A 20,082-nucleotide genomic window follows, 5' to 3' on the forward strand; every position below is an offset into this window, starting at 1 on the left:
GCTTTTTGCTTACACCATGAAGAAGAGTTCTAGCCTGAAACGTCCTATGGATGCTGCGAGACCAGCCAAGTTCCTCCACCATTTACTATGCCCATCACGGCATCTGCAGACTTCTGCATTTTGCTACCTGCCTTCTGCCTCTCTCCATTTTTGAATAAGTGAGTAACATAGGTCATTTTCTGGTGCCTCTCAGAATGTAGTGAATTTTTAAAATTTCAACCACTATCTCTGCAGGCACTTCCATTAAAACTCTATCCAGCAGCCCTGGAGTCTACAACACTTAAATTCTCCCCCACCCCTGAGTTTTTCCAATATACTATCCCTTGTCATCGAGATTTTCATAAGTTCTCGTGTCATTTAAAATTTGAAATGATCCTGCATGACATCCCGAAGATATTAACGTCTTCCCAGTGAGAACTGACACAAAAAATTCAATATAACTGCCATTTCTTCATTTGCTGTTAATTTATCACATTCATTCTCCAAAGACCCTACATTTACCTGAGCTGCCGCCTTCCTATTTATATAGACAGACACTTTTATTGTTAGTTTTTCATGCCACGTGCAAGTTTTCTCTCAAAATTCATTTTCTCCCTCCTCATGAGCTTTTTAAGGTTCCGCTGTTGGATTTTAAAATCTCCCAGTCTTATGTGCATTCAAATAAAGAGCAAAACTTTTATTTTTTTTTTTAACTGTCATTTTCAACTCTGGATTTGGTCAGTTTTGCATGTTTTCACTTTGTATCTTCTGTCTGGCCCAACGACTGTCAGTTTCCTTTAATTTTACTCTGATGTTGTATTCTTGGAGACCCTCCCTCTCTTATTTAGTTTTTAAAGCCCCATGTGCATATCTAGTTATGTAATTCATCAGGACATGGTTCAGATGGAGCCCATCCCAAAGGAAGAGCTCTCTCCTTTACCATTAATGTTGCCAGGGCTTCAAAACCTATTTCTTCCACACCAAGTTTTGGGCCACACATTTAACTCTCTCATCCTAATTACTCTTTGCCAATTTGCACGTGCCTCATTCATAATACAGAGATGATCACCGTTGTGCTTCTACTTCTCAGTTTTGTCCAAGCTCCTCATAAACCCTTCCTCATCCTCACTTTGACATTCCTTCATAGAACACAGTCATTCCCTTCCCATTACAAATCCTTCTCCAGTTCACAAGATAATGTCCTTACCAGGTAGGCAATACAGCATTTTGGAATCCATCTTTGCTTCAGAGAAGAGTGTCAACCCCTTCACTGTGCTATCCGCGTGACAACCATTTCTCCCCCCAACCCGAATCACAAGATATAGGAACAGCAGTTGGCCCATCGAGTCTGCTCCGCCATTCTAATCATGAGCTGATCCGTCCTCCCACTCAGCCCCAGTCCCCGGTTTTCTCTCCATAATCCTTGATGCCCCGACTAATCAAAGAATTGTCAATCTCAGCCTTAAATACTCTCAACAACCTCACTTGCACAACTGCCTGTGGCAACGTTCCGCAGTCTCGCCTTATTGGAGATAAGACATGCTAGTTGCAAAGAGGCTTCGGAGGGATGAGGGGGGTCCTTTTAGATATATTTCGAATGCTGAAAGGCCTGGATGTTAAAAGGGTGTCAATTTAAAACAAATTAAATATATTTTTAAAAAAATATTAATTTTTAAAACTGTTATTAAAACTGCCCAGGGATAAAGAAAGAGCAAACCAGAAAAGAAAAAGTCTGAGATTGACTATAACAAAGGAAGAACAGATCAGAAAATGGCAAAAATAGTATCCTTTGAATTACGTGAGAGAGGACCCATTCCCCCAGAAAAAAATATTTGGGGAGTGGGCCCAAATGGGACTGAGAGGAGGATTGTTTCACCTATCCCCCAAAAAGACAGATGCCATCTCAGTCCATGCAGGTGCCATTGACCTGGTGAGAGTGAATGAAATTGAAAGAGAAATGTTTCAAGGTGGGAATAAATTCAGCCAGTCTAGTTTTTTTAATTATTTTCTTTTCCAGTCCTATAGAAAATTGTTTTAGATTCTTTCATAAGAAAAGTGAAATGGAAAAAGTGGCATAAAAGGATAAGTGACTGTGGGGGGGGGGGGGGGGGGAAATTAAAAAAACATATAAGAGTCAAAGGCCTTTTTATCCTCTTGCACCACAATGTCAAAGGAAGAAACAACTTGGGATTTAGAGTGTTACCCAGCTTGCTTGCTACATTGAACATAAAGGTGATCAGCCATCCTCTTGTTGAATCTCAGAGGACGTATTGATAGAATCCTTGCTCAAAGCTCATTGATCTTGCTTCTAGCCTGCTTTACTATACACTCTCATGTAGTGGCTGGACTGGAATAGACTGAGAAGTAAAATGTAAAACAGGTGAGCATCTTCACTCTGTCTGCACCAGTGACAGGATCCTCCCAGGGGCCAACTCACTCCCATGCTCACATGTTTGTCCTTGGCCTCGTGCTATCTCCACCAAGGCCACCTATAAATTGGAGGGACTTATTTAAGGACTCTTACTTTTGCGCTTCATTGTTTTTTTTTTCTCTGTACTGTTTACATTTCTTTGAGTAGTTTTTTTGTTGCGCTACCAATAAGTGGTCATTCTGCCTTGCCCTCAGGAAAATGAATCTCAGGGTTGTATCTGATGTCACATATGTACTCTGATAATAAATTCAAATCGAATCTAAATATTTGGCAAAGAAAAGCAAGATAGTTCAAGCTTTTATGTCTCTGTTGAAGAAATTTGAGATTAGGATCCGGTCTGGGGCATTATTTATTGCTGAGAATATGGGAAAATTCAACAAGAGTTTCTTTTGATACAATTCAAAATGGAATGTCAGAGATATTCATGTCAATGAACCTGCTGACATCCTTGGGCATCTGATGAGCAGATCATTGACCTGAAATGTTCACTCTGTTGCTCTGTCAACAGGATGTGACCTCATCTGTTGCATAATAGTCAAGCGCTTTGTTTTTATGCTGGGTTTACCGTATGTTCTGGTCTCTAATTTAAAAAAAAATCCTCAGGGCAATTGATTGTTCTTCGCACAGAATTTAAACCTGTTAGAATTGTAATGTCACGCCACATGCAACAGGCAATGATCAATCTGGAAGCTTTTGATGAGCTATAAATTTGGAAGCCCCATGAGCTGAAAGCAGTGGACCCAGGTGCAGAGGCAGCTGAAGAACCATGCCGCTCCTCATTGTATCCATGACACAGCGTGGCAGCTGTTCACTGGCACCTCTGAGGTGCCATTAACTGGTGCCCAAGATATTATTCTTAGTCTAGGAGAAATAAGCACACATTTTTTAATTGTGAGTTAATTATTACAGGTAATGGAAATCTAATAGCCTATCTTAAAATTAAGATCGTCCATTATGAATAGTGTCGGAACCAGGTATGGAACCTGCGCCAATTAAAACAGTAATGCTGGAATGACTCACACAATCAGATAGCGCTAGTAGAAAGAGAAACTTGTGCATCTTTTGGATGAGCATCCCTTCCTCAGAACTCTTCCAAAATTTTGTCTTTATTTTTAGATTCCAGCATCCGCAGCTGCATTAGCGTTTCATGAATCCAGTCGCATTGGGCACAGTCAGTAGGAATTATTGTATCTGTGGTACATTTAAGACTCAATACACAAAGCTCTCTGAACCCTTCTCCATTAACAATGGCGTGAAGCAAGGCTGTGTTCTGGCACCAACCCTCTTTTCAATCTTCTTCAGCATGATGCTGAACCAAGCCATGAAAGACCCCAACAATGAAGACGCTGTTTACATCCGGTACCGCACGGATGGCAGTCTCTTCAATCTGAGGCGCTTGCAAGCTCACACCAAGACACAAGAGAAACTTGTCCGTGAACTACTCTTTGCAGATGATGCCGCTTTAGTTGCCCATTCAGAGCTAGCTCTTCAGCGCTTGACGTCCTGCTTTGCGGAAACTGCCAAAATGTTTGGCCTGGAAGTCAGCCTGAAGAAAACTGAGGTCCTCCATCAGCCAGCTCCCCACCATGACTACCAGCACCCCCACATCTCCATCGGGCACACAAAACTCAAAACGGTCAACCAGTTTACCTATCTCGGCTGCACCATTTCATCAGATGCAAGGATCGACAATGAGATAGACAACAGACTCGCCAAGGCAAATAGCGCCTTTGGAAGACTACACAAAAGAGTCTGGAAAAACAACCAACTGAAAAACCTCACAAAGATAAGCGTATACAGAGCCGTTGTCATACCCACACTCCTGTTCGGCTCCGAATCATGGGTCCTCTACCGGCACCACCTACGGCTCCTAGAACGCTTCCACCAGCGTTGTCTCCGCTCCATCCTCAACATCCATTGGAGCGCTCACACCCCTAACGTCGAGGTACTCGAGATGGCAGAGGTCGACAGCATCGAGTCCACGCTGCTGAAGATCCAGCTGCGCTGGATGGGTCACGTCTCCAGAATGGAGGACCATCGCCTTCCCAAGATCGTATTATATGGCGAGCTCTCCACTGGCCACCGTGACAGAGGTGCACCAAAGAAAAGGTACAAGGACTGCCTAAAGAAATCTCTTGGTGCCTGCCACATTGACCACCGCCAGTGGGCTGATAACGCCTCAAACCGTGCATCTTGGCGCCTCACAGTTTGGCGGGCAGCAGCCTCCTTTGAAGAAGACCGCAGAGCCCACCTCACTGACAAAAGGCAAAGGAGGAAAAACCCAACACCCAACCCCAACCAACCAATTTTCCCTTGCAACCGCTGCAATCGTGTCTGCCTGTCCCGCATCGGACTGGTCAGCCACAAACGAGCCTGCAGCTGACGTGGACTTTTTACCCCCTCCATAAATCTTCGTCCGCGAAGCCAAGCCAAAGAAAAAAAAGAAACACAAAGGTGGTGCTGGAGAAACTTTGCAGGTCAGCTAATTATGGTTTTTAGACCGCAGGCGTGTAACGGCCCAATCAAGGGATTTTGCCGCCACACGGGGAGTCTGAAAAGGAATGCACAGGAATTCTGAGTCGATTCCCACTCCACGGTTTATCCTGCAGGACCCCTACAACTTTTTGGGGGAAGCCTGCAGTGTAAGTCGTACCGGGAAAATTTGTTGTCGGTCATCCACTCTACTGCACGTCCAACCATCGGGACTATTGCACTCAGGTTCTTGCAGTCTAAAAAGGCGCCTAGTGAGAACGACCACACGGGCAGTAATTATGCTAATTTTTTCTGCGATTTTCCCTGAAATTGCGGTCTAAAAAACCATAACTGTCTATATGAAGCAAAGGGATATAACCAATGTTTTGGGATTGAGCCCTTCATCATATCCCTTTACTTTCGATTGATGCTGCGTAAGTGGCTGAGTTTCTCCAGCATTTTTTGTTTACTGCATCTACAGTCACAGCATCTGCAGACTTTCCTGTTTATCTATATTTAAGGCTCAATGGATTTCAAGACTTTGAAGGTTGTGTGGTTTTGGCATCGTGCTTGGTGATTTGGGGCTATTTAACCTATCCAGATTTTGCTTAAATGTCAAAATTGAGACTGCATTCATCTCTTCTGCTGGCAACTCATTCCACACTCTCTGTGTGAAGTTCCCCCTAATGATCTGATTAAACATTTCTCCTTTCACCTTTAACCCATGTCTTCTTGTTTTTAATCTCACCTAACCTCAGTGGATAATGGGAAAAGGTGAAGAGAAACAATGGGGGGAGGTGGTGTGAAGGCAGAGAGGAAACCGAAGAAGATAGTTTAAGGAGGATAAAGGTCGGGGAACTGAAGACGTGCCAGGGATAAGGCTTATGGTAATGAAGGGGACAGACTCAGCGTGTGTGTGTGAAATTATATGCGTGTGTGTACACAGAACCTGGTGTCCTTTGAACCAAGGTCTTCCCGCAGCCACATGATAGCTGGCATCCATGGTAAAAGGATCTGCATATCGACATTCTCCATTGCACAGAACTGGTGTTGGCTTGGGTCTGGGTCTGCCTTCGGATAGGAAAGCAGTTTACAATGAATTAACCATTTCATGAAAGAGTTGATTAGTCCACAGTTAATGGCATATGGCATAGAAGAACAGACCTTTCATTATTTTTGATGCTTGTCCATGAGGAAAATCGTAACAAAGCACACTTCAGCGATAAAGCAATGACAGCTTCTTCCCCTCTCTACCATCAGGTTTCTGAATGGACAATAACCAGACACTGCCCACTTTATCTTCTTTTCCACTAATTTGTTTATTTATTTAAATGTAATTTATAGCAATATTTTCACCTGCAGTGCATATTTATGACAATAAATTCTAATTTTGATTATCATTCAATCTGATCCATATTAACTGGCATTGTCGTGAGCCTGGTGTGCAGTGATCAGTTGCTTTCATAATCTCAGCAGGCAGTCACAACAGAATGTGACTGGCATCTGGTGCCAGCACACTGCACGGCTTTATGAGGACACATTTCTTTTGACAGACCTTTGTCCGCCTGAAGATCCAGCTTTAAACCAGAGTCCAGCCGAACCAACTCTGGCGCAACCTCAGTCCTGCATTTTGCTGGCTATTCTACTTCTGAGCTAACGTTCAAAAGCATTGTCCCTGGGAGAACCCTGAAAAAAAAATGCATGAATTGCGCCATCGGAACAGGCATTGCCGACATGATTCACCAACAGAGAGAGAGAGAGAGAGAGAGAAAAATCGCCTATTAACCAAAAAAGGCAGCTGGCTTATTTTCTGGATTTTCCCAGAGACCAGTTCTCTCGTGAGCAACTTGCACTGCTCATTTCATCCAGTCACATCCTGAGCATCACATGAAAATAAAAATTCAGGCCAGAATTTTTCTGGGAATGTCAGAATCGAACCTGGCTCTGAACCTCCACGCCAGTCGATTGTTGGGCAGGTTGCTCCACGAGATCCCTGTCCAATGGGAGTATCTGTTGGCCGACATCTTATTGCCTTTCTGGGCGCAAGCTCTTGCCGCTGATTCTGTGTTCAAAAATCTCCAGTCCTTTCCTGGTCTAGGCTTAGATCCAACTTAAGACAGATGGCTAGAGATTTTTTCTGTCTACCAATTGATTGGAATTCTCTCTCCTATGGAGACCACTCGAGTAATGGGCATGATGAATGAAAATATCACACTGGCACAATAGACAAATCCTTTCTGAGGCCGAGGTCAAAGAACATTGTTCAAACAAAGAAGACCATCTCTTCATTTCACCTCAACTGTGCCAAGCTAATATGTTGGTGATCGATATTGTCACTTTTCTACTCATTTACATAATTACTTTATATTTCAAGAATAGTTTCTTTGCTTTTATTTTTGCACAGGATTCAGATAATTACACTAATTTTGAAAAAAAGTTTACCTTGCTCATCTGACTTGAAGTTGCACAGGGTGATGTAAAAAAATCTGATAAGCTCATAAGAGATAGAAGAAAGATAAGACATTTGGCCCCTCTTGTTCTGCTATTCAGTAAGATCACAGTTCATAATTTTCCTGTACTGAACCTATATCCCTTGATTCCCTTAATATCTAAAATATTCTTGATCTCTCTCTGGAATATACCCAGCAATGGGAAGAAGTGATTTGTCCTCTCACTGAATTCTGACCAGACCCTGAATTTTCCATGACCAAGCTCTGGTGAAAAGATGACTGGAGTCTTTACCCTCCGGCAGCTGTCGGCGGGATAACTCAGTGATTTCCCTGCTCACTTTATCACTGCTGTTTCCCCTCGTCCTGGGGATCTGTTGTAAGGAAATCAGCAAACCTCTTGAGTTGTTCAACAGAGGAAATAAATCCAATAGCTACTACCTGCATGAGGTGATCTGCTTATTTGCAATAATCCTGCAACAGAGCCTCCCTCCTGCATATGAATGAGTGCTGATGTTAGAAGTTGTCTTAAATCACAGCTGCAGGAGTGAGCAATGACCAACAATGCCCCAAGCAAGAGAATCCAGTCCCTGGTTATTCATGTAGTTAGGGTTAAAATTAATAGGCCCAATATTTATCCAGTTTTTTGAATGTTTGTCCTGTCATGCACCAATTATTATTTAAATACCTTCCCCACTGGCATTCTTCAGGATTCATACCAGCTCCTAAATGACTCTGACCTTGTCAACACCATCAGGCAGGCAAGCACAGTTGGTGGGGTGGTTAGTACAACGCCTTTACAGCGCCAACGATTGGAGCCGGAGTTTGAATTCCGCACTGTCTGTGAGGAGTTTGTACGTTCTCTCCGTGTCTGCACAAGTTAATCCCAGGGGCTTTAGTTTCCTCCCACCATTCAAAAATGTACCAGGGATGTAGGTCAATTGGGTGTAATTGGGCGGTACAGGCTCATAGGCCGAAAGGGCCTGTTTTCATGCTGTGTATCTAAAAAGTGTCATTGGAGCAATGGAAGAGACATAAATTTGACTGCTTTTGTCAGGGAAAATTGAAGAAATAAACATAATGTGATAGCATATGTGTACAATAATCTCATTCCTACTGGTCCCAGTGCTTGGCATCTATAAAATTTCCCCAATTAGATTTGTTTAAATTTACTTTTTTAAATTTAGAGATGCAGGCCCTACCAGCTTATGCTGCCAAAATACACCAATTAACCTTCAAACCCCACACTTTTTGTTTGGAATGAAAATCCACGTGGACATGGGGAGAAAGAACAAACTCCTTACAGCCAGAGCAGGATTCGATCCCGGGTCACTGACACTGTTGTAGCATTGTGCTAACTGCGATGTTAATGGGGCCTCCAACTTCACGTCAGGCTGAAGGGAAAGTTTACACACCCCAAACCATGCAGAAGGCAGCCACAAGTTTATTGGAGTATTGACTGTTTCTTTTTATTCAGTCAATGGATCTGGGCTTTGCACCAATATTTAATGCCCAATTGTCCATTGAGAAGTGATGGTGACTTGCCTTCTTGAACCACTTGAGGAAATGTTGGCAGATCACACTGGACAACAACATTTTTCAAAAGGTCTGCGTCCTGAAAAATAATTGGCAATTATGATGGACAACTTCAAGCTGAACACAAAGATAATTTCATATTTGTTGTATCACACAGGAAGTTGGAGAAACATTTCATTAACTTTTATTGAATTTAGCATGTTTAATTGCATAATGATGCTGTCACATTGCATTAGTTCAACTGACCTAAAAATATTTTGTTTCTATTCAACATCTGATGCCTCTCGTGTCGGTGCCTAACAATAGTCGGCCAGCATTGATGGATTCCAGTTGCCCTGCTACCACTTTTCTAAAGTCGTCATGTCCTGGTGAAACCTTTCACCATGTTTGTCATGGACTGCACCAAGTTCAGCAGGGAAGAAGTCCAAGTGCAAATGCAGAAAATGAATTTTCTGGTTTTTCCTGCTTGACACAGACTTAAAATGTGACAGGAAATCATTTAAAAAAAAGTTTATATCTTAAAAACAGTACATGATAGGAACATTTTAAGGTGATTTTCATGATCAGCAGGCCAACCCCCCCCCCCCCCCCGCCCCCCCCACCCCAAGTATTCAGAAAGCAAATTCTTCCTTGTCCAGTGCAATGACTGGACAATAAATGGCACATAAGACAAGGTTTTGGCCCAAATGGGCTAACCCAAAGACAAAGCTCTTCTCAATCTTTCTTTCTTCTTGCTTTACCCAAAATTGCAGACAAAACCTTTCTTGCATTTGAATGAGTGCTGATGTTAGAAGTGGTCTTAAATCACAGCTGCAGGAGTGAGCAATGACCAACAATGCCCCAAGCAAGAGAATCCAGTCCCAGGTTATTCCTCAAATGCTTATCCAACTTCCCCTACAAACGACCCACTTTCCCTTGCGCTGATTGCCCAATTAATGCCTCAGAAGCCACAATTTTGAATAGTTCTGAGAATGACAGCGACTGCAGAGCAATATTCTGGCGGTGAAGAGAAAGCAAAGGCATTTATATTTTATGGAGTTTCTTCACGATTGCAAATTTAAATATCTGGCGTCTATTTTTAGATGGGAAAAGTAAGTAACTACCCTGCTAATGTTATGGAGCCGATAACGGGAAATAGTCATATCAATAAAATGTAGTTAAATTTACAATGTATTTCAAGGGCATGTGAGCATTGCAATACATGTAATGCAGCATGTGGTTTTGTATTTCAGCATTTATCGCCCATGGGAATTAGATTGTCTCAATTTCTTCTTCCAGTCTGACAACCAAAGATTGGCTGCGTGATAACTTAATCAAGATTACCACAGCTCTTTCTCAGCTGCCCCTGGATTTTTTTGCTCCAGGCAACATCATTCCCACTTCAAACAGTGACTGTTTAGTCACACAGACTATGATTTCTATTAAGAGCAAAACCTCTCCAAAGACATTGCCCTTCAAGCCAACTTGACTGATGGGGAATCTCATTGATAAAATATGTGCGGATCTAAAAATAGCCTAATCATAGTGGGGGGAATAAAAATTCACGCCTTACAGCCAATGCCACAAATTCCTCCACATCCCAATCCCTCCATACATTCCAAACTATCAATGATACAGATTAGCTGCTGTGATACAGCAGGTCACCTTTCATGGGAGTGGCTCTTGAAATAGTTAGGATTCACACCAGACCCAAAAGTCTCACGTCATCAGATCATACAAGAACAAGAAAACTTCTTCCTAATTACAATCTGCTGTTTTCCCTTAGTTGATGAATCCGTTCTCTTCCAGGCTGAACACAACTTGAAAGGAGAGCTGAGACTTGCATGGATACGAAACATTTTCAAGTTGCGGACTTGAATCTCCACTCCCAAGAGTGGTCTGACGTCAGTACTACTGAGTGATTCCTGGAGGTCACGTCTTCTACTCTGGATCTTCCACAGGTGGTGAGTGAACCACCATGAATTACTAACCCAGTTCATCCCTTCATATTGTCGATGCATCTAATGGTAGGAGATGCAATAAAACCCCTGTTATCCAGAATTCAAGTAATTGGCAGCCTCAAGCAACTGGCAAAAAATCGCAGAAAATAAATATCACACAACATGCAAACTCAAACAACTGGAAAATTCACTTATATGGTATCTACCAATTCCCCCGTAGGTGCCGGATACTAGGGGCTTTACTGTACCATTGAATGGTATCTCCCAAAACCATGGTGAAGATAAGGTCTGGTCTTCATCCTCAGGACATCTTTGACTTTTTTGCATACCTGTGTGTTCAAAAGATTGGTAGATGCTGGATGATTGGTAGACAATTGGTAGTTTCAGAATGGATCTACCAATTCAAAACTGAATGCCCGTGTTGGAAATATAGCAATCAACAGTTGCAGAATTGTACACAATGTGTATCCTTATGTCTTGGCAAATTTTTAACAATTGCCATCAAATGTCAAGCCCTTTCCAAGGAAGCCAGGAAAGCATCAAGAGTATCTGAAAGTGAGATGCTGTTATGCCAAAGCTGGAAATGGGACTATTTAACCTTGGGGTAAAAGAGATGAGGTAGTCGCCGATCTTCTGATCAGGTCAAAGTTGCACATTGTGCTCCTGCCATGTCTAATTCCAAATGGTTATAAACAATTACACAGCTAACAAGATGAGCAAAATCTGCAAACAACCATCTTTAGTCATGGAGAGCCCAGTTTATACATTTAAAAGACATGTCTGATTCATTTTCAGGCATTTATAGCACATGAATGTCCCCAAAGTGCCCATCATTGCAGAAGCTAGCCTTCAGCCAATTCAATTCATAGTTATAAAAAAAAAAGCAGCTGAGAGCCCTGAGTAAAGCCAGGGCAATGGAATGGACAGCATGCTGGCAGTCATGTTATCATGTCCCATTCCCCACCAAAACCTTTCCGATAAAAATCACTATGCTGGCATCTGCACATCTCTGCACGAAATTCCCCCATAATGACCAGGACAAGATCCATTTGTTTATTTACTCTCAATTATTAGCAAAGTGATGGAAAGTGTCAAAAAAAACAAAACCGGAATATCAAGCAACACTTAGTCACCAATAACCCACCCACTGAAGCTCAGTTTGGGTTTTGCTAAGACCGTTTGTCTTCAGACCTCATTATATAGTTAGCGTGAAAGTAATTCCCACTGACATCTGGATGGTATTTTACAAAATATAGCTGCAAGGTTCACTGAGTAAAATTAAAAATAGGTTTCCAGACATTCAATAGTTAGAATCCTAAAAGCTCCTTTGCAGTAGTTCAAGGCCAACAAGACATTGCCATTAAATGTTGGCTTTATACACATTCCTCACAGCCTGTGTACAAACAAATAAATATACTTTACCTGCGATGATAATCAGCTCCTGAATCTCTAAAATGTAGGAGTCGGTTTTGCTTGGAGCAACTCCAAGGTGAACACCTGATACAAGAGGAATGAAAACTCTCTCAGAGCTTGAAGCCCCTCTATAAATTGGCTTCGCTCGAGATGGAATGGTCAAGCACACGACGTGTGGTAAAGTGCACCCATTACATTTTGAATGGTGGGAGGAATCCAGAGCACCCGGAGGAAGCCCACACAGGCACGGGGAGAATGGACATGGGGAGAACTCCTAACAGAGAGCACGAAATTCGAACCCCGGTCATTGGCACGAACCGCAGCGCTAACTACCCCATGTTTGCTCTAACCATGTCACCCTTAAATTAAGTAGAAATATCCCCACGTGGACGCTTGTTGCTGGTTTATAACATTGAACCCTGCACTATGAAATTGCAAAACATTATTCTGCATTAAATTGTGGAGGCTATTGATTCAATGTATCTGGTGATTGCTAGACAGTTAAATTGCCTGGTATTCAGTTTTAATTCAGAGCATGGCATGTCCTGATTTATTTGTGACTGAGTTTGCAGCCAATTCTGTGATATGCAAACCAAGTCATCAAACAGCATTTCAGTGCATTATTGAAACTCCACAGAAACCTTTCCTGACTTTTCAGCATTTTTTGCAGAAGATAATTTCCTCAACTGCAATGTTACAGCCCTGAAAGGAAGGGCACAATTCAAGGGTGCAAACTCTCAGTCTTCAGCAGTAACTACCATCCCAGTTAGTGCTTTATTTAATGCCAAGAGGCAAATTACAGCATTTTACAAACATCTCACCATCATCAAAGTATCACATATGGGGTGTAATAAAAGTCTGCAACATGTAACCCCAATGAGGAAAATGTGATAAGCTTTGGGAACTATTCTCTCCATAAACTTGTATTTAAACCATTTGTAATTTGACCCAGTCATTTTCGGTTCTGGTTTCTTCAAGTCCACTGTGAAGGTCTTAGGAACTAGATTCAAGCTGAAAGATCTCAGATAGATCTTTCTGTCTCAGTTTTTTTAAAAATCCATCCACTTAATGATATCCTACCTGGCTTTCCTGTTTCAACTGCTGTATTTTTGGATAATTGGCAACAGGAGACCAAGCATGTGTAAATTGCAAAGATCAACATTAACACTCGGTGTTAACCCATGGTTAAGATGTGTATTTGCATTGAAAAGTGGCAACGTCCATTTAGTTTCCACCAAGTTTCCTTAAAAACCTATTCAACATTGTTTGTGGAAAATTCAAATCAGTCCATTTTGGGAAAGGAAAAAATGCACAGAATGGTAATATTTTAGTGAAGTAGAGAGCTCAGAAGTGGAAGTAGCAAAGTCTAGTGAGATTTTTTTAAAATGCAGATCAATTCAGGAGGAAAGGCAAATGAGATTGTAGTTCTTCTTGATTGGAATTTGTTCTTAGGCTTCAATTGACTTTGTGTAAATCTGACCACAGGATGGAGTGAAGGCATATTGCAATATGAAGTGTTTAGAAGAGAATATAATAGATCAGCAAGTCATTCAAAAGCAAATGATGTTTACTTTTTAAACACAAGAATTAAAAGAGACCATTTGGGCACGAAAGCCCAAAGTGGAGATGATGTTATTTATGATAGCTACATTAGCCCAGAATTTTCTGGCAAAGCCAAAAACATTGCACTAACTGCTCATTTGCCTGTTAATTGATCTACTACGCTGAGCACCTTCCCCGAGGCCAACTTCCTTGCAGAAATTTTGCAAACCACTGTAATGCTCTCACAAGTGTTGAGAACGTCCTCAACAGCAGGAAGTCATGTCACTGTCTTAGCCAACAGCCTAGCCTGTCAAAGATATTTAATGTTTTGGAATCTTAAACCTAAAAATTTGCAATTAAAAACACAGAATTGACCTGATACTTAACCAGAACCATCGAAACCATTTCTCTCAACTGGAAATAAATAAAGTTGCTATTCCTACACTAGCACCAAGCTGGCACAAGTTCAGGGAACAGATTCCAAAGTGCGAGTGCTGGGGAAATTGCAGCAAATTTCCTTTTCACCACAGGATCCCAGGAGGCGTTTGCTCTTGGAGCCAAATCAGAAAACCACCAACAGGCGTTAAGAAACTTGAGACTTCTGCCTTTCAGAAGATGGATTGGTCTTCCTGATACTATAGATCCATGCAGGAAAATCTATTCAACAAAATGCCATGCAAAAAGCTACTTTGCAAGGTTAGCATTTATGATACATTAGAATGGTGAGCTAACCAGCAGTCAGCAGTAAATAGGGTAAAAGGGTTATTTTGGGGGAGGGGGAGGTGCCACTGGATCTGGGGTGGGACATCAACTGCATACAATGACTATTAATGATTTAGAGGACAGAAGCTAAGGTCCTGTGGCCTTGAAACAGGGGAAAAAGACGAGAAATGAGGAACAATTTACAGAGAAACGTTAATATGTGAAGGAACAAAACTCTGGCAGGTGGAGTACAGTGAGATCAAATATGAAGTTGTTCCTTTTGAAAGAAAAGATAATAAAACAGCTAATTACGTCACTGGAGTAAATCTTAAGAAAGCTACAGTGCAACGGGATTGGTGGGGGTCTCGGACATGAAGCGCAGGGCAGCAAATAGGTACAGTCAGTGAATTGGGAGAGCAAAAGGAATGGTGGTTTTATAGCCTGGGTATGAGGGGGGAGGAGTTGAGAGCACAAAAGCAGGAACGACTTTGTACAGCAAGGAAAGAAAGCACCAGCGAGTATTGTGTGCAGTTTTTGGCCCTCTTAATTCAAGAAAGGCACGTTACCATTGGAAGCAGTTCAGACAAGGTTCACAAGGATGATCCCAGAAAGGACAAAGCGTTTTACAAGGCAAGTGGAAACATACTCACTGGAGTTTAGATAATGAGAGGCAGCCTTAAAATTCTGAGGGATCTTGATGGTTTTTTCTTGCCCTGTGGGAGGGGAAGGTCATAGTCTCAGAATAAAAGTGCTTAAATAAGGGTAGGATGATGAATATTTCCTTACCTCAAGTTTATGGAATTCCTCGTCTCATTCACAGCTGTGGAGGCTGATTCCTTGAATATATTTACAGAGATTGAGCATTATGGGGAAAAGGCTGGAGAGCAGATTTGAGGAATGTTGGATTTGCCATGATCTTACTGAATGGGGGGAAAAAAGGATTGATCAGCTGAATGGTTGACTGGGCATTCCAACTTCTTGTAGACTGACTGGTTTACCTTTGCACAGTGGTCAAGGACAAGAGTCTAACTGGACAGTAGACTTGTGGCAGAGGCTAACATTAACATCAAGGAAATTTCCAATCATCCATTATTTGGACGGCACGTTTGGCGTTTGCCAGCGATTGGGAGCAGGGTTTGAATCCTGCACTGTCTGTAATGAGTTTGTACGCTCCACTCCCCCCCCCCCCCCCACCTTTGTCTGCATGGGTTTTCCCGGGAGTTTCAGTTTCTTCCCACCGTTCAAAACGTACTAGGCGTGTAGGTTTATTGGATACAAATTGGGTGGCACAGACTCGTGAGCCGAAATAGCCTGTTACCATGTTGTATTTCTAAATTAAATTAAAAATTAGACATCTTGATAAGTCATGTGATCAAAGAAATGCCAAAGAATGTTTGGGAAATCAGGCAGCGTCAGTGAATAAAGTAACAGCGTTAATGACTTCAGAGCTGAGATTAAAGAGAACTGTCATTGAGGTGTAGTGAGTTGGAGTTGAACATCATCTCTATCTACATGCTATCTGACATATTTTTGGATCAGCAATTAAAAGCTTGTGGATGGGAGCATCAATGGAAAATTAATTGATGGACAGAAAGTTTCACTGGGAAGCGGTTTGTATGAAAGGCAAAATGGAGGTGAAACTTCCGGGAAAACCCACGCAGACAAGTGGGGGGGGGGGGGGGGGGAAGCATACAAACTCATTACAGACAGTACGGGATTCAAACCCTGCTCCCAATCGCTGGCGCTGTAAAGGCATTGCGCTAACCGCTACGCCCAACGTGCCGTACAAATAATGGATGATTTGAAATTTCATTGATGTAAATGTTAGCCTCTACCACAAGTCTACTCTCCAGTTAGACTCTTGTCCTTGACCACTGTGCAAAGGTAAACCAGTCAGTCTACAAGAAGTTGGAACGCCCAGTCAACCATTCAGCTGATCAATCCTTTTTGCCCCATTCGGAATTATAATCTGGAAATCTGCCAGCAATGTAAAGATAGGAATTTATCAAAGAGCAAGAGAAGGTATAAAATTGTTCAGAAAAACATGGAGGGGTTAATGATTCAGAAATTGGAACCTTTATGTATTTTAATATTAGAAAATGTAGTTTAGGTAGAGCATCAAATAATGATACTATTATACCCGCTGTGGGAAAAATAATAAATGATAGGATTTATTTGGAGACTCAAATGCATAATCTTAAATCTGTGAGGATTGCTAGATAATGGCATAAATATCAATATCATGGGTAGAGATGGGGTGATAAATTTGAAAGTATTATTTTGGCTCTAAAAACATACAATGTTCATTTCAGATTGTCCCTTTATAGCAAGTTATTAAAGCTGGAGTAAATACAGCATACATTAATCTATATGATGTCATGAAATGAAATTTATGGTCAATGTAGAATCAGGTTTGGGAAGCTACTGTGTTTTTTGGATTTTACCGGTCTGAAGAATGTCGGAGGTCTCGGCATTGGTCGTTCGCACACGATCAACCAAAATCTGAAGTCTCTGTTTCCTTATGCAAGTTTAGACAGCATTCCAGAAGTGCGGTGACTGAGGAGGTGGGACTTGCAATGTGCTATTCATTAGCCTGTTGTTCACAGAATGTCTGCACTTAATTTTAGACTGCAGGAGTCCTGGGAAATTTGTTAGGGGTCTAAGAAGTAAAATATCAGAACGGGAATGACACCCTCATTCCTGTTCTGACCTTTTTACACAGCAAGCATTCAGGGGGAAAATGGCGATAATTTCCTGGAACGCAGTGGCTGTGTAAAAACCATAAGTGTCGAGACAACATAGATTTTATATTGGCATGAAGAAGCGAGGTTATAGAAGATTTCTTTACATAGAAATTACTGGTGCATAGAGTCTGTACAGAGTGTAATTGAGACAGAACCGATTGTGTTATCTTTTTGTAAACATTCACTACAATACCTTGCAATGATAAACTTCAATAGTCCTTTCAAATAATTTATTTGCTTTCTTCATTATCTTTTCAACCTTGAGAAATCTGAGTATGTGAACCCTTGAATCCCACTGTGACAAATGATGATTGAAAAACATTGCTTTTTCAATCACATGTACTCCCTACGGCCTCAGTAAGATTCTTCACAAATGTTACTATGTTAGGGTCCTTAAAAAATATAAAACATCCACCATAAATCTTGTTGAAATTCTGAACCGCGGTCACTCATACTGGAATACATAATTATTAATTTTAATTTAATGGCTTAATATCAAACTATAAGTGATCATGGGTTTCTTAAGTTGGAATTTGTCATTCATGCCATGAAATTGTAGGATTTCAAATCTGCTCCTTATGTTATACAAGCAATTTGAATCCAAATTAAACAACAAGGTAATTTGATAAGGCATTCCGGGAAAATGTATCCTCTCCAACAAAATACAAGCTAAAAATTATGCCCTTAAGAGCAGTCAAGGTACAGTTTGACCATCAGAAATTCTGTAATTCATTTTGTAGTGCAGCAGTTCTCATTAATCCACTATAGTCAGAAATCAATACATTGTTTTGTACTAAGACCTTACCCAACTTCTCCTCCTTCTTGTCCAGTCACAGCATGCTCTTCTAATTAAAGAGAGACCTGATCATCTTAAGAAAAAGTCAAAAGTTGATTTGTTGCAAGTCAAGTTTATTATCATCTGATTGTACAAGTACCACCCGACGAAACAGCGCTCTCGTCCTCAGTACAAAGCATGCAGGCATACAACCAGACATAACACCCATACAGACAAACAATACATACACAGGACAATTATTTTATCCATATAAATAAAAATATTGTTTTGTATATATGGGAGTCTCGGATGGTTAGTGTGAGCAGTTCAGCATCCTCACTGCCCGTGGGAAGAAGCTGTTCCTCAATATGGTGGGTCTGACTGATATTTCTGTACCTCTTCCCCAACTGGACCAGCTGAAAGATGCTGTGTGCAAGGTGGAATAGGTCCTCAATGATTTTCCATGCCATCTCGACAAAGATTATGTCGATGGGTGGGGGAGGGAGACTCTAGTGATCCTCTTTGCCGCTCTTATATGGATTGACCTCCGCTCTATTTCTCTGCAGCAACCGTACCACACTGCAATGCAGCTGGCCAGAATGCTCTCAATAGAGCTCCTAATAGAAGGTTGACATGATGGTGGATGGTAGACTTGCCTGCTTCAGTCTCCTCAGGAGGTGCAGTCGCTGTTACACCTTCCTGACAAGTGAGGAGATGTTGAATGTCCATGATCGGTCGCTAGTTAAGTGAACTGGAAGGAACTTGGTGCTCTCCACTGCAGAGTTGGTGATGTGTAGTGGAGGGTGGTCATTCCCGGTCCTCCTGAAGTCACTGATCATCTCCCTCATCTTGTCCACGTTGAGACTCAGGGTGTTATATTTCACGAGATTTTCCACCTCCTCTCAGTGGTGTGACTCATTGTTGTTGATTAGGTCAGCTACTGTTGTGTCATCTGCAAACTTGATGTCACTGTTGGAGCAGGATCTGGCAATGGCGTCTTGGGTCAGTAGCATGAAGAGAAGAGGGCTGAGCACACAGCCCTGAGGTGTGCCAGTATTCAGTGTGACAGTGGTCAACGTTCTGCTACTGACCCAGACAAACTGTGGTCTTTCCGTTAGGAAGTCCAAGATCCAGTTACAGAGAGGAACATTTGAGTCCCAACAAGGACAACTTCCCCACTAGCCTCTGGGGAATTATCGTTTTAAATGCCGAGCTGAAGTCAATGAACAGCAGCCTGGTACATGAGGAGTCATCCTTCAGGTAGGTTATGATGGAGGGAAGAGACAAGGCAAGCAGCATCATCATTTCTTCTATAGGTGAAGTGAAATGGGTCCAGCATTTTGGGGAGGTGTGCTTTGATGTGTTCCATCACCAGATGCTCAAAGCATTTCATAATGGTGGAGGTCAGTGCCCCAGGGTGGTAGTGATTGAAGCCTGTTATTGTTGCCCTCTCGGGTAGCAGGATAATGGTGGCCGACTTGAACCCTGCTGGAACATGGACTGCTGGAGCAAGGTGTTGTAGATGTTGGTGAAGACCTCAATCAATTGGTCTGTCTAGTCCTTCAATATTTGACCAGGTAAGTTGTCTGGTCTTGCCACCTTGTGTGGGTTCAACTTGGATCAGGTTCTCCTCACTTTAGTTGCGGCTCTGAAGGGGGCCCATTCATCAGGGGGTCATGGAGCTTTCTTTAGCGTCATCCTGTTTTTCCTCATCAAACGGTGCATAGAAGATGTTCAGTCTGTCCAGAAGGGAGGTGCCATTATCCTTACTTCGCAAGGTTGACTTGTGATCTGTTGTAGTCCTGATCCCTTGCCACATGCACCTCGCGTTACATGTGTGACACAGCTGTCTGTGGATCTTCTGTATGTACTCATGCTTTGCCTTCCTGCCCTGGTTGATCTTAGTGCCATCAACACCCTGACCCGAAGTCAGCGTCACAAGCTCTAAAAAAGGCCTGGACCTCTGCATCCAACCATGGTTTCTGGTTAGCCTTGGTTGTGAAGCATTTGATCTCGATGACATCCTCAATGCACTTGCTGATGTAGCCAGTCATTGAGCTCATGTACTCTTCCATGATTAAATGACTGTTGTAGCTCCAGA

The 20,082-nt window shown here is 42.1% G+C and overlaps 2 long non-coding RNA genes across 3 annotated transcripts in view; one reads left to right on the forward strand and one right to left on the reverse strand.

The window, feature by feature from the left end:
- Positions 1–20,082, reverse strand: part of LOC138749217 (uncharacterized) — a 79,057-nt gene that overhangs the window by 7,466 nt on the left and 51,509 nt on the right. The gene's annotated exons all lie outside the window — the stretch shown is intronic.
- The window catches only part of LOC138749216 (uncharacterized), a 64,345-nt gene continuing 63,191 nt past the window's right edge, over positions 18,929–20,082 (forward strand). The window contains exon 1 of one of the 2 annotated variants that reach the window (XR_011348483.1): positions 18,929–19,241. This is a non-coding gene — a long non-coding RNA (uncharacterized lncRNA). The remainder of the gene's footprint in view (positions 19,242–20,082) is intronic. The other variant, XR_011348482.1, reaches the window with a different exon arrangement.

This window comes from Narcine bancroftii, chromosome 14, assembly GCF_036971445.1.
Source record: "Narcine bancroftii isolate sNarBan1 chromosome 14, sNarBan1.hap1, whole genome shotgun sequence".
NCBI lineage: Eukaryota > Metazoa > Chordata > Chondrichthyes > Torpediniformes > Narcinidae > Narcine > Narcine bancroftii.